At 43.4% G+C, this 14,453-nt stretch overlaps 1 long non-coding RNA gene across 1 annotated transcript; it reads right to left on the minus strand.

Annotated features, from left to right (window-relative positions):
* Positions 1 to 467: 467 nt before the first annotated feature.
* Positions 468 to 12,894, minus strand: LOC113924051. Its single transcript, XR_003520521.2, has 4 exons — positions 12,851 to 12,894; positions 12,542 to 12,692; positions 1,698 to 1,775; positions 468 to 593 (listed from the first exon to the last, which is right to left on the minus strand). It is a non-coding gene; the product is annotated as an uncharacterized LOC113924051 (long non-coding RNA).
* Positions 12,895 to 14,453: the final 1,559 nt, after the last annotated feature.

Raw genomic sequence — 14,453 nt, forward strand, 5'->3', positions numbered from 1 at the left:
ATTTTTTTCTAATTAAGTTAATCGGATTTTTTTATTATAAAAGGAATGCATGCTCATTATCAAATATTTGTACAATGCAGAAAAAATAGAAAGTTGGAGGACAAAAACAAAGCCTACAGGTGGGTAATTATAGTCCCAGGATTATTAGTCATTTTGACGGGGCACCGGTTAATCCATAAATTAGGTTTTTAGAGTCAACTATAGTTCTACTTTGCAGTTTAACTACTTGTGTCTCCCCTAAGTCAATGCCACAGTTATTCATCACAATTCCCTTGGAGAAGGCAAAATTGTATCTGTCTGGACTCTAGGCCCACTTAAAATTTCGAGGTAAAACCACTCTCCTGAGAGTCACCTGAGACTTACCTCCTGGCATCCTTCCATTCAGGCCCCAGGATCTCTCCTTATAGAACGCCTTCCCCCGGCCAGCTCCCTGGACAGCAGCTTTCATGGAGCACTAGAACTCTTAGTTTTTCCCCACAATCACATTTCTTTAAATTTCTCTGAAATCTACTGTTTTTATAGAGTGTCCCATGTTTGACAGAATTTCTGGCAATTCATCTCTTTGTTCCCCTCTCTGCAAAGTGTGAACATTTCTACAAAAGGATGAAAGCAGAATAATAAAGCAAACGTCAGGCAAGATTTTGGCTCAGGTACAGAAATCAAATATCAATCGACCTCAGCTATTTACAGCTCAGGAGGCAACAAATGAAGGAAGGTTCCTAATCAGCCAAAGCAGCATCACCAAACCAAGGTCCCAACAGCCATGCACCCTCTCTCTTCGTCACTCTTATTAGAACCCCCATTCAAGAAAGTAAGATTTTTCAGTTCTCTTAGCTGTGAGGAGCCAACTGCAAGGTGACAGTGGATTCTGGTGGAAAGACAACAACCCAATGGACATGAAGGAAATAGGAAGACTATCGAAGTATGGGCACAAGAATTCGAAATGCATAGTAAGCTGAGGCCATCTTGTATGGGGTAAATAGTTCTCTGCCCCTCCTTGCCCCTTGATGTATTACCACATTACCATAGAATGCAATTATGATAATGATGTTGAATTGTGTTCTGTAGAGAGCTGAGGGAAAAAAAGGAGAATATGTGACCCATTTTAGAAATAATTGTTTAAAAACTTTCAGGGAGATATCTGAATTATATGGTAAACACAGTTATTAGAACAAGTTTACTGGGGCATCTGGGTGGCTCAGTTTGTTAAGCTCTTGATTTCAGCTCAGGTCATGATCTCAGGGTCATGAGATCAAGCCCCACGTCTGGATCCATGCTCAGTTGGGTGTCGGCTTGAAATTCTGTCTCTCTCTCCCTCTGCCCCTCCCCCTGCTCACGTTCTCTATCTCTCTCTTAAAATAAATAAATAAAACCTTTAAAAAAAAAAAGAACAAGTTTATTGAGAGGGGGAGTTTGAGACTGCACTGATTGTTATTATGGTTGACCAAGAAGCCTCCCAATGCCACTCACCTCCTCTAAGCTTACGAGGGCACAGCTTGATCTCTTTTGTTCACTGTCTTGCAACAGTGACACTGGTGGTCCATAATTGATGCCCAAAGTGATATTTGTTAAATAACTAAAGGCTGATGGGAAGTCTCAGTGGCAGAGATGAGGATGGTTATAAAAAGCACTATCAAGGCAGAGCGTCTGACACTTGGCTTCAGGAGACACAGAGGATACTATGGCTATCATCTTACCTTGAAGATGTCCCAACAGAAAAGTATTTAGCTCTTTTTTTGTAGTCAACAGAGTAGTAGTAAAATATTTTGAAGCACCTTGAAAAACAAAGTAAAATATATGTATTATAGACAGATGGCTGTGACAAATAAATGTGCATAATGATAAAGACTCAAGCACAACGAAGTTCATTTATTACAGTAATGGGTGGGTGAACAGGTCAGCCCTTCCTCACCAGGTGCCCAGACACACACACTGATGGAGACCTCTGCCATCTTCAAGAAGGGACTTTCAGGGTGCTTGGGTAGCTCAGTCGATTAAGCATCTGAGTCTTGATTTCGGCTCAGGTCACGATCTCATGGTTGTAGGATGGAGCCTCTGTGTGGGGCTCCACACTCAGCAGGGAGTCTGCTTGAGATTTTCTCTCCTCTCCCTCTGCCCGTCCCCCGGCTCTCTCTCACTCTCTCTCTAAAATAAATAAAACTAAAAAAAAAAAAAAAAAGAGGAGGGACTTTCAAGGTCACTCTCAGAGGTTGTCTCCATTCCAGCCTGACAGGGGAGAAGGACATACAATACTTCTACTCCCACTTCATTAGTTAAAACACAGTCCCATGGCCACACCTACCTGCAAGGAGGGCTAGGAAATGAGCTCTGCTATGTGTCCAGGAAGATGAGAAAATGGATTTTGGAGAACAGCTAGCAGTCTCTACCATAACTTGATTAGCGGAACTTAACAATTACCTTTCCTCAAAGTGGTTCAACTAGCAATAAACTCCTTCCCTTTGTTTATCTAGAAAAAGAAAAATTACCCTCCCTCAATCATCTAACAAATGCTCTATACTTCCACTCTATGAGAAATAACATAAATAAGCAAAAGTTCATATAAGGAATTTATGCATACAGGGTATGTCTTGAATTTATTACAGATGTAGCCCAATCTCCTATATGTTCTACACGAAATAATGAAATCACAGCATCTTAGAACTGGAAATGAAAATAGAACTCATGTAACTCCATCCCTTCACTTCCTGGATAAGAACACGGGCGTTAAAATCCTCTGTGGTTTTCCCAAGATAACAAAACCAGTTAGCTTGTGACAGAGAACCTAAACTTGGAAATAATAATTGAAATGAAGAACAGAAATCCTGAGTTTCTGAAAGACCTTTAATCATTGAGGACACTAGGTCCATTCTAATCTGCTTGTAGGACTAACATATTTTTAGAAACATTTTCATCAACAAGAGTTGAAGTCAAAATGATTGCCTTTCTGAATCGATTGAAGATGATGGATTAAAGATGACCACAAGTTCTTTCCCAGTCCTCCACTGAGAGGTGGAGACTATTCCTCCCCTCCCCCAACCCCCGCTTGATCCTGGTATGGCCCTGTGACTGACTTTAACAAAATGCAGCACAGGTGACAGGGTATAACTGCCAAGGCTGAGTCTCAAGTACTCAGCAGCTTCTGAGTTCACAGACTCAGCTACGTCTTAGAACCCAGCCACCATGCCGCAGAAAACCTAAAGCACATAAAGAAGCTGGTGGAGCAGTTCTAAGGCATTCAGGTGGACACCCGCAGCTGACTCCCAGCCTCTAGCCCTACCCACTGCCAGCCAGGTAGATCAGCCTGCCCAATAGGGCCCTGCCCGGATTGTAGAATCCCGAGAAAATAAATTGCTGGTTTAAGCCACTACAGTTTGGGGTGGCTCATGATGCAGTGATAAATGATTCAAGCAACTGGCTTTGGCATCCACCTAAGAGAAGCTACACAGTCATTAATTTCATCAACTTAGTAAAATACATTCCAATATTTGGGGCATAGGAGAAAATAGTGTTGAAATATTCCCTTAAATCCCTAGACATAAATGAGAGGGAGATCTATGTGATTACGAATGGTCAGCGGGGCTCTCCAGTAAGGTGAGCAGACACCTGAGAGAAGGAAGGGATCAAGTGTGTGAAGTCAGAAAATGCAAAGGCCCTGAGACAGGAGAGGGCTTGGTGAAACTGAGAGGCATTCCTCTTTACCTGCACCACCTCGAGTTCGGATGGAGATGGAAAAGATTGGGCTGCTTCTTCTCTGTCAGCCCACGTATTCCTTCATTCATATATACATTCAACAGCTATCTGTCAAATACCTGCCATGTGCCAGGCATCGTGACTGGGTCTGAGGATACATGTGGTAATGAACAAGAGAGATAAGGGTTAAGATTAAGGTCAGGGGCGCCTGGGTGGCTCAGATGGTTAAGCGTCTGCCTTCGGCTCAGGTCATGATCCCGGGGTCCTGGGATCGAGTCCCGCATCGGGCTCCCCGCTCAGCGGGAAGCCTACTTCTCCCTCTGCCTCTCTCTCTCTCTCTGTCTCTCATGAATAAATAAATAATCTTTGAAAAAAAAAAAACATTAAGGTCAGGGTCAATGTATCCAGAGAAGAGAAAACTGAAACTATGTAAGTAAACAAATAAATAGATGAGATACTTTCGGATAGGTAAGATCTACAAAGAGAACCGAAAAAGATGAAATGACAAGAAGTGACTGGAAGGAGACTACTTAGATGTCAGGGAAGGGCTCTCCAAGAAAGTGACATTGGTATGAGACCAAAATGACAAGAAGGTTATAGACATGCAGATGTCTGAAAAAGAGTATTCCAGGCAGAGGCAGCAACAAATGCAAATGTCTTAATCCAGGAATGAATTTTGCATCATCAAGAAACAGAGAAGGTCAGAGTGCTTGTAGAAAAATAAAGGAGGAAAGTAGTATCAGATGAAGTCACAGACAGACAGGGCCAACTTCATGTAGAAACTTGTTAGCCATGACAAGCCTGAATTTGATTTTGAGTGCAGTGGAAAGCCATTGAAGGGTTTTAGGAACAGGAGCTCCTCAATCTGATTTGTGTTCTTGGAAGGTCGCACTGGCTGCCATGGGAGGCTGAGCGGGCAAGTCTAAGGGACAGAGGATGGCAGCTTCGAGTAGGGCTGTATCTGCAGCAACAGAAGGAAGTATACATGTCTGCCATAGGTTGGAGATACAGGGTCGTTCGGACCTCCCAGTGGGCTGAAGGTGGGAATGAAGGAAAGAGAGAAATCACAAAGGACCGCTATACATTTAACGAGAACTGGGGTGACAGAGGTCTCACTTACTGAGATGGAGATGACTGTAGTAAGAGTAGGACTGTGGCAGGAAACCAAGAACACTGTTTTGGTCACGTTAAAGCCCAGAACCCATTTAGACATAGACAAGAATATGACAAGTAAGCAATGGGATTTTTGCGTCTGGGGCTCAATGGGAAGGCCATAGCTGGAAGAATGAGAATCATTGGGCATAGGAGGCATTTAAAGTCTTTTTTTTTTTTTTTAAAGATTTTATTTATTTGTTTGAGAGAGAGAGAGAGAGCATGAGACGGGGGAGGGTCAGAGGGAGAAGCAGACTCCCTGCTGAGCAGGGAGCCTGATGCGGGACTCGATCCTGGGACTCCAGGATCATGACCTGAGCCAAAGGCAGTTGCTTAACCAACTGAGCCACCCAGGCGCCCAGGAGGCATTTAAAGTCTTAACAGTGGATGAAAATTCCTAGGGAGAGACTGTAAAGTGAAAAGAGAATGAAGTCCAAAATCAAGCCCTGGGGGACTCCAACATTAAGGGCTTGAGCAGAGAACACATCAACGAAAGGTAATGAAAAGGGTCGGTCAGTGATATAGAAAGGAAGCTAGATTCCCTGTGGTGTCACAGAAGCCAAGAGGAAATATTCTAAGGAAGGAATGACTGGATGTGTTGAATGATTTTTCGAGCTCAGGTAAGAGTTGATCTTACTTGCCATTGTTCAGGCTCAAAGCCTGACTCTTCTTTGTCACCTGCCCCATATCCAATCTAACTGCAAATCTGAAAAATTTTCACCGCTTCCAAGTCATCTTCTCACATGGATTGCTGAAATTGCCTCTTAACTGGTCTCTTGGCTTCTGCCTTTGCTTCCTGTGCTTGTTATCTGTTGCTGCATGGAAATTATCCAAAAATTAGCAGCTTAAAATAGGCATTTATTGTCTCACAATCTGTGGGGGTCAGGAATCTGGGAGTGCTTTAGCTGGGTGGTTCTGGCTCAGGGCACCTCGGGAGGTTAGCACCAAGATGTCATCTGAAGGTTTGACTGGAGGATCTGCTTCCAAGATAGATGGCTCATTGACAATGGCAGTTTCCACAGGACCTCAGTTCCTCTCTGGCTCCTGGCAGGAGGTCTCCGGTCCATACCACATTGGCTCTCCATAGGCTCCTGGAGTGCCCTCATGACGTGGCAACTGGCTTCCCCCAGAGCAAGTAAACTAAGAGAGAGAGGGAGGAGGCTACACTCCATCTTCTGTTTAATCTCCAAAGTCACACACTACCACTTATGCCACTTTTATTTGTGAGAAGTGAGTCACTAAATGCAGTCTCCACTCAAGAGGAGGAAATTAGGCTCTACACTTTGAAAAGAGGAGCATTAAAGCATTTGTGGGCACATATTTTAAAACCACCACACTCCTCTATAATCTTTTCTCAAAGACAGAAGTCAGAGTGATCGTTTATGTCAGTTCTCTCCCCAAAGGCTTCTCATCTCATTCAAGTAAAGGCCAAATTCTTACAGTGGGCTTTAGAGTCCTACATGCTGTTGTATCCCTGCAACCTCTTTCCCCTCACTTCCGAGCCCCTCTCCCTTATTCTTTCCACTCCAACTGTTCCAGCCTCCTCGCTGTTCCTGCTACCTCCTCAGGGAATCTGCGCTTGCTGTTCCTCTGCCTGAAATGCAGATCTTCCCAGATATCCAAATGGCTCATTATGGCATTTTACTTAGGTTTTTACCGAGGTGGCACCACCTCAGGGAAATCACCCCTCAGCACTCAACTTAAAACTGCCACTCTCCACTTTCCTCCATAGCATGAATCCCATCTGCCATTCTATATGTTTTACCTAGTTATTTTCGTTTGTGTCTGTCTCTCCCCACTAGCATGAATGTCCATATGGGCAGGGATGTTTGTTTTGTTCACTGCTGGAAACCCAGGGTCTGGAGCAGTATCTGGCACAAAGAAAGCACTCAATGAATGTCTCCTGAATGTTTGTAGCCAGAGGTAGACAACAGCTGAGGAATCAAGCTTCCAAAATGAGAGTCTGCTCTGGTTCTCAGGTGTTTATATCATCAAGGTCTTTGGAGTCAAACAAAGCTGGATTTGAATCCTGGCTATGCTGCTCATTAGCTGTGTGACCTCGGACAAGTCACTCAATTTCCAGAAGCTCCAGTTTCCCGGTACATAAAACGGCACTAGTGATATTTCTGTCATCAGATTGTTATGAGGATTAAATAAGGTCATACATGAAAAGCACTTGGCCAGTGGGTGCTCAATAGAAGCAGCTAATCTCCCAATCAAATTTGAATTAAATGTGAGATTTAATTGTCCACGATGAAACTTTTGAAGTAAAGAAATTCCAGATACTCGTTCCACCCATATGTAGACCGGTGATTCTGAAATGGAGTAGATGTCACCTCCCAGAAGACATTTAACAATGTCTGGAGACATTTTGGATTGTTACAAATGGGGAATATCACCGCTACCAAGTGGGTAGAGACCAAGGATTTTCCTAAACATTCTGCAGTGCACCAGACAACATCTCCCCCAACCCCAACAATGAGTTATCTGCCCAAAATATCAACAATGCCAAGATTAAGGAACTCTGAGTAGACATGCCATGAGACCACTTAAAGACCACACCTCATCATTCCTTCAAGGCTTCCTCCCACTCCCCCAGACCTTTCCACCTTTCCACCTTTCACATTATCCTCCAAATTTCTATTTTTATTGAAAACCCCATGAACACTGCAAATTCTCTAAGGAGTATAAATTCAGTCATCCTCACAGAGGCAAATTTCACTTCAACGAATATGGTCATGGTCAAAAACTACCTCATGGTCACATTTGCTGATCTCTCTGCCTGGAGCACTCCTCCCCCGTTGTTTTCATGGATTGCTTCATCACCCCCTAATGCTCGTGAACTTCATCTGCTCAACTGTTATTTCCCAAAGAGGCCTTCTCTAATCATCCTTTCAAATATAGCCCTACCCTGTCATTCTCTATTTGTTTCTTGGAGCTCCTGACATGACACCCCATGCCTATTTGTTTGGAACGGAAGATCCTCAGAGCAAGGATTTGGGTCTTCCTCATCACTATCCCCAGGGCCCAGAACTGTGCCTGACATATGGTGGCTGCTCCGGAAATATTTGTGGAATAAATGAAAAAAAAAAATGTTTCTGGGGGGTGCCTCCTGGCTCAGTTGGTAGAGCTTGTGACTCCTAATCTCAAGGTCATGAGTTCAAGCCCCACTAAGTGAGCTCTTAAAAAATGTTTCTAAGTCAGATGCAATGATACCCGTATTTCATATTTAATAGTCAACGTAATTATTTCCTCAAGTGTAAAAAATGTATTTAAGCCTCTTGGAGTTCTCAGTAATAGAATCTGACCTTTGTCAGAGAGTCCCATGGGGAGACAAAGACAGAGAGAACTGACCCACGTCTCAGACTTTCCAGTCCCAGTTTGGGTTTGACACTTATATTCACCATACGAGTAAGTGTGCGTGTGAATACATGCAAGAGAGGGAGGGAAATTTTGGAAAAATCCAGATAGTAGGCTTGCTTAAATATTAACAACACCAACAACAATAATAAGAGCTACCACTCATTAAGCAATATTAGCTTTTGACACTATGCTTGGAGTTTTAGCATACTATATTATTTCATTCAATCCCCTTTACAGCCTCTTAAGGTAAGGTATCACCACCCCATTTTACAAATGAAATAAAGGCCTAATGAAGGACAGCAACTTGCTGCAAGACACCCAGCTAGCATGCTGTGGGCCTGGAGTCAGAACCCGGGCCTGTGACTCTAAAACCCATCTTACATATTTCATCACTATGCAAACACCAACTCTGACCCCAACCTGAACCAGGGGACAAATTCGCAAATAACAAAGAACGATTTCCACTGCAGCAAAACAGGATTTTTTTCCTTTTGTTCTCTTTTTTGTTGTTGTTCTGAACAAAACGTTCTCTTGTAATAATTCTTCTAACCATCCCCACAAAGAAGTTTGGACAATTATATCAAAATTGGTTTTTAAATAGTACAATGTACTTTTTAAACTCATCATTTTACAGACTGCATCCAGTGTAGGAGACACTCTGCCAAAAAAATGGGATCTCCTCACAGTGAGGGATTGCTCCCTGGAAGGAGAAACCAGCTTCTTTCCTTCCAACCCACAGGGGTGGCCCAGGGCCGGGCACAGAGCAGGAGCTCAGCCAGTGCCTGGTTTGCCCCCCTCTTGCTGCTCCTTCCCTTTCCTCTGTAAACCCAGAGGCCTGGTCTTGAAGGCCTCCTTCCATGGCACACGGCATTGGCTCATTAAGTAAGGTAAGCATTGGCTAAGCATACCATAAAGCTTGGTCCTGGCCTCCACCTTCCCCACCCTTCAATCCATTCAGACGGGGGCTGCCCCTTGCTCCTTGGCCCTCCCAAAGTTTTGGTTCAGACTGAGCTGCCCTTCAAAACACAGCTGCCTCTGCTATGTGGCTGGGATTTCAGCTGCCCTTGAGGCCTTGTCAGGCTCTGTCTTCTGCCCTACCTGTTCCTGCCATAATTTCCCAACAGCACTGGTTGAGGAAAAGTTGGCTGAAATCCACCCTCTCTTTTTACTACCGAGGCAAAGACGAGTCAATATGCAAAACTCTCTCTGCAGAGTTCCTCTCATTATGTACAATTCAGGGATTCCCAAGTTGAACTTATTTTGCTAGAAATTACAATTTGGATAGACCTCATACCTCTCTTTTTTTACCCTCTGGTATAAAATCAATGCCATTTCAAGATTACTTAGTTGATCACAATTATTGGACTGATTGCCTGATTTTCTACCCACACAAGGATTCCTGATATGTCTTTCATCTGGAAATCAGAGCATGTCTTCTTTCTACTTGGAAATTATATTCATATTATTTTTTATATTGTTATGGTGCTTTGTACCTTTCAAAACTGTTTCTTATACTGATCTCAGTAATAAGTCCGAAAAAGACTATAAGCTTCCCAAGGGCATGGATCATCTCTATCTTATTCATCATAATAGAGTAGTACTTCAAATATGTTTGCTGAATGAATGGTTCATCCTGGATTAGAAGCCAGAAGCCCTGGTTTCTAGAGCTGGCTGTTCATAGTCTAAGCCAGCACTGTTCAAGAGAAATAGAATACAAGCCACATACTACTTAGAATTTTCTAGTAGCTACACCTTTTAAAGTAAAAAAAAAGTAAATACATTTCAATAATACATTTGTACTTAATATATACTACATACTGTCTTCCTATCATGTAACCAACATAAAAATTATTAATAAGATACTTACATACTTTTCTTTATATAGGTCTTTAAAATTCAGGGTCTATTTTATAGTTACATCTCAGTCTGGAATAGCCATTTTTTAAAAATAGACTTTATTTTTTTAAAGATTTTATTTATTTATTTGACAGAGAGAGAGAGAGAACACAAGCAGGGGGAGGGGGAGAGGGAGAAGAAGGCTCCCCACTGAGCAGGGAGCCCAATGCGGGGCTCGATCCCAGGACCCTGGGATCATGACCTGAACCAAAAGCAGACATTGAACAACTGAGCCACCCAGGTGCCCCGCATCCAACTCTTGACTTTAGCTCAGGTCATGATCTCAGGATCATGAGATCTAGCCCTGCATCAGGCTCTGCACTCAGGGGGGAAGTCTGCTTGCGATTCTCTCTCTCTCTCTTCTCCCCCTGCTAAAATAAATAAATAAATCTTTTAAAAAAGAATCAAGCAGAAGGTACAAAGATTTCCCACATATTCCCTGACTCCACACATGCACAGCCTCCCCTACTATCAACAACCTGCACCAGAGTGGTACTTTTGTTACAACTGATGAACCTACAATGACATAGCATCATCATCCAAAGTCCGTAGTTTGCATTAGGTGCATTCTGTGGATTTTGACAAATGTATAGGGACATGTATTCACCATTATAGTATCATATGGAGTGGTATCCTGCCCTAAAAATCCTTGGGCTCTGCCTATTCATCCTTTGCTCCCTGTTAACCCATAGCAACCACTGATCCTTCTACTGTTTCCATAGTTTTGCCTTTTCCAGAATGTCATATAGCTGAAATCATATAGCATGTAGCCTTTTCAGATTGGTTTCTTTCACTTAGTAATAGACATTTAAGCTTCTTCCATGTCTTTTAATGGCTTGATAGCTCATTTCTTTTTAGCGCTGAATAATATTCCATTCTTTGGATGTACCACAGTTTACATATACATTCACCTATGGACGGACATCTTGGTTGCTTCCAAGTTTTAGCATTTATGAAGAAAGCTGCTATAAACATATGTGTACAGGTTTTTGTGTGGACATGAGTTTTCAACTCATTTGGGTAAATACTAAAGAGCACAACTGCTGGATCATTTTGTCAGGAACTACTTAAATTACTCAACGGTCTTCCCAAGCGCCTGCATCATTTGTCATTCCCACTAATAGTAAAGAAGAGTTCCTATTGTTCCACATCCTCACCAGCACTTGGTGTTGTCAGTGTTTTGAATTTTAGTAGGTGTGTAATAATATCTCACAGTTGTTTTAATTTGCAATTGCCTAATGAGATGATGTCGAACAACTTTTGCTATGCTTGTCATCTGTATATCTTTGATGAAATTCTGTTCATGTCTTTTGCTCATTTTTTCATTGGGTTGTACATCTTCTTATTGTTGAGTTTTTGGGGTTTTTAAAAATTTTTTTTAATTTGTATTTATTCATTTGAGAGAGAGAGCACAAGTAGGCAGAGCGGCAGGCAGAGGGAGAGGGAGAAGCAGGCTCCCTGCTGAGCAAGGAGCCAGATGTGGGACTAGATCCCAGGACTCTGGGATCATGATCTGGGCCAAAGATAGACACTTCATTGACTGAGCCACCCAGGTGCCCCTTATTGTTGAGTTTTAAGAGTTCTTTGTATGTCTTAGATAATAGTCCTTTTCCAGGTATGTGTTTGCGAACATGCTCTCCTCCTCTGTGCCTCATCTCATTTTCTTGATGGACTAGCCACATTTCAAGTACTCAATAGTACTCTACAGTCATAGTGCCCAATAGTACTACCAGGGACTGTGTTGGACAGCACAGCTTTTAATAGATTGCCCTGGTAATGGGATGCAGCCACTTAACCTCTGAGATGGGGCATCCAAGGGGAAATACCTAATTGGTGGTTGAATCCAAGATGTTGGGATTCAGAAGAGAAGTTCAGGCAGAATTTAAAGACTTGAGTTATCAACAGTGAGATGGTAGCTGATGTTCACAAATGATGATATTACCCAAGAAGAGAGTATTGACTGGGAAGAGAAGAGGATTAGAACTGATTTTTAAATAACATCTCCATTTGGGATGGTGAGGAATATTCTCAAATTCAGGACATCCCCAACTCATTTCATTATTTCCCCCAGATCTTCTTACTCATTCACCAGCTTGCATAAGCTGGAGATCCAGAAGCCATCCTCATCTCCTCCCTCAGCTTCTGGTGCTCATCTGAGGCCAACTCCTCCTGCTGACTCTATATCCTAAATTGCTCTTGCATCTGTCCGCTATTGTCATCCTTATTTCATCATTCGCACCTGGATCACTGCCATAGCTCCCTCACTGGCCTCTCCATCTCCAGTCAGGCCTCACTCCAATGTATTCTGCACACTGATGCCACAGTGGTCATTTAAAAGGTAAACCTGATCATGTCACTCCTGACTTAATCCTTCAGTGATTCCCCATTACATTCATAACAAAGTCTAACTTCAACATGGCATACAGGCTTTCATCCTTACCTCATGTACCCTGAGCTCCAATACCACTGGTTTGCACTCTTTCATGCTTGCTTTCACATCTTTGTCTCTGCTGCAATCTGAATGTTTGTGTCCTCCTCACATTCATACATTGAAGTCCTAATCCAAATGTGTTGGTACTCAGAGGTGGGGCCTTGGGAAGATAATTCGAGTTAGATGAGGTCATGAGGGTAATGGCCCCATGATGGGATTAGTGCCTTTATAAGAAGAGGAGACCAGAGACTTCTCTCTCCACCACATGAGGATGCAGCAAAAAGGTGGTCGTGTGCAAACCAGGAAGAGGGTTCTCACCAGACGTCAATCTTCTGGCACCTTAATCTTGGACTTGACAGCTTCCAGAACCATAAGAAATAAATGTTTGTTGTTTAAGCCACCCAGTCTGTGGGGTTTTGTTATAGCAGCCCAGGCAGACATGTTTCCCTCTGCCTTCTTCCCACACCCCCTCTCCCTCCCCTCCTTTCCACCTGGGTAACTCCAGTCTTTTACTTTAAGACTCAGCACAGTATCCTCTGTTCCACATGGCTTTCTCTGGCTGTTCCCTACTAAGCTGGGTGTGCCTCCTCTCCCCTCCTAGATCACCATGTGCCGTGCCTTTAAATAGGATTTTGTGAGCGTTGTATATTCGTCTGTTTTGCTACCTGGACTGTGGACTCCCTGAGGTTGCCATCTCTGTACCCCTCCACCCCAGAAATTTGCCCAGTGTTTGGCAGAAGGTATTTGGTATTATGGAATAAAAGAGCAGTAGAATACCACCCCAGTACCCTGAGAAGGAGCAGGCAGGACTCTCTTGTAATCTTACCCAAGGAATTTCTTCAGAGTTAAACTGTTGGGTGAAAGGAGGAAGTAGCCCCGGAAGTATTGGAGGACTGAAATATGCTTAATGTTAATTGGTAATGTTAATTGGTAATGGTTAGGATTTTTATGATTTTATTATGACTGGGCAGGGCCACGCTCCCTCTGGAGGCTCTAGGGGAGAGTTCTCACCTTGCCTCCCCCAGCTTCCGGTGGCTGCAGGAAGTCTACTACAATCCCTTCTGTTGTGGCCCCATCAGCGTCTCCGCCTCCTGTTCCGTGTGTATCAGATTTCCCTCTGTCTCATCACATGGAATCCTATCTGAGGATAAATAGAATGGCATGGGGGGCCCAGTGGATAATCCAGGATAATCTTCCATCTAAATAGCTTTAACTTAATCACAACTGCAAAGACCCTTTTTCCAAATGAGGTAACATTTACAGGTAGCCGAGATGAGGATTTAACATCTGTGGGGCCACCACTACATTTCTCAGCTGTTAAAATGGGCATACTAACTGCGTTTGCTTGAGTTCTGTCCTGGAAAGTAGGCCTGAGACAAGGACTCGTGCACGTAGAATTTGGGGGGAAGTGATCGCAGGGAACAAGAGGGAAACTAGGGAGAGTACAACCCGGAAGGAGGGCAAGTCCACAGCAGCACACATTATTGAGCTGGTCCCAGTGCGCAGCTGGGGCTCCGTCCTGAGGAGGACCCTCTGAGAACTGTGTAGGCCTCAGAATTGTCCTTTTGAGGGATAGAAGAGGGAGCACTTAATCACCTGGCTTTGGCCCCGTGGGCATCTGAAGGCGGTGAAACCCCAGAGCAGAAAGCACGACAGAAGCAATACAGCTGCAACAAGGTGCCACGGGGCTGCACCTGTAGGAAACTGATTGTCATGGCAACGGCTGGACTAAAAAGAGGAGTGAAGTGGCAGCTAGGTGAGGCATACAATCAATGGTCCTGTACATCAAGGGTTGGAGGAAGGGTTAAATGCAGCCATGTGTATATCACATGGAAAACACTCGAAAAAGATTAGCCATCGTTTTGGTTGCTGCTATTACTAATATCACATGCGTGGCATGTTGCCCAGCATATGGGCAAAT

This window comes from Zalophus californianus, chromosome 2, assembly GCF_009762305.2.
Source record: "Zalophus californianus isolate mZalCal1 chromosome 2, mZalCal1.pri.v2, whole genome shotgun sequence".
In the NCBI taxonomy this organism is placed as follows: domain Eukaryota; kingdom Metazoa; phylum Chordata; class Mammalia; order Carnivora; family Otariidae; genus Zalophus; species Zalophus californianus.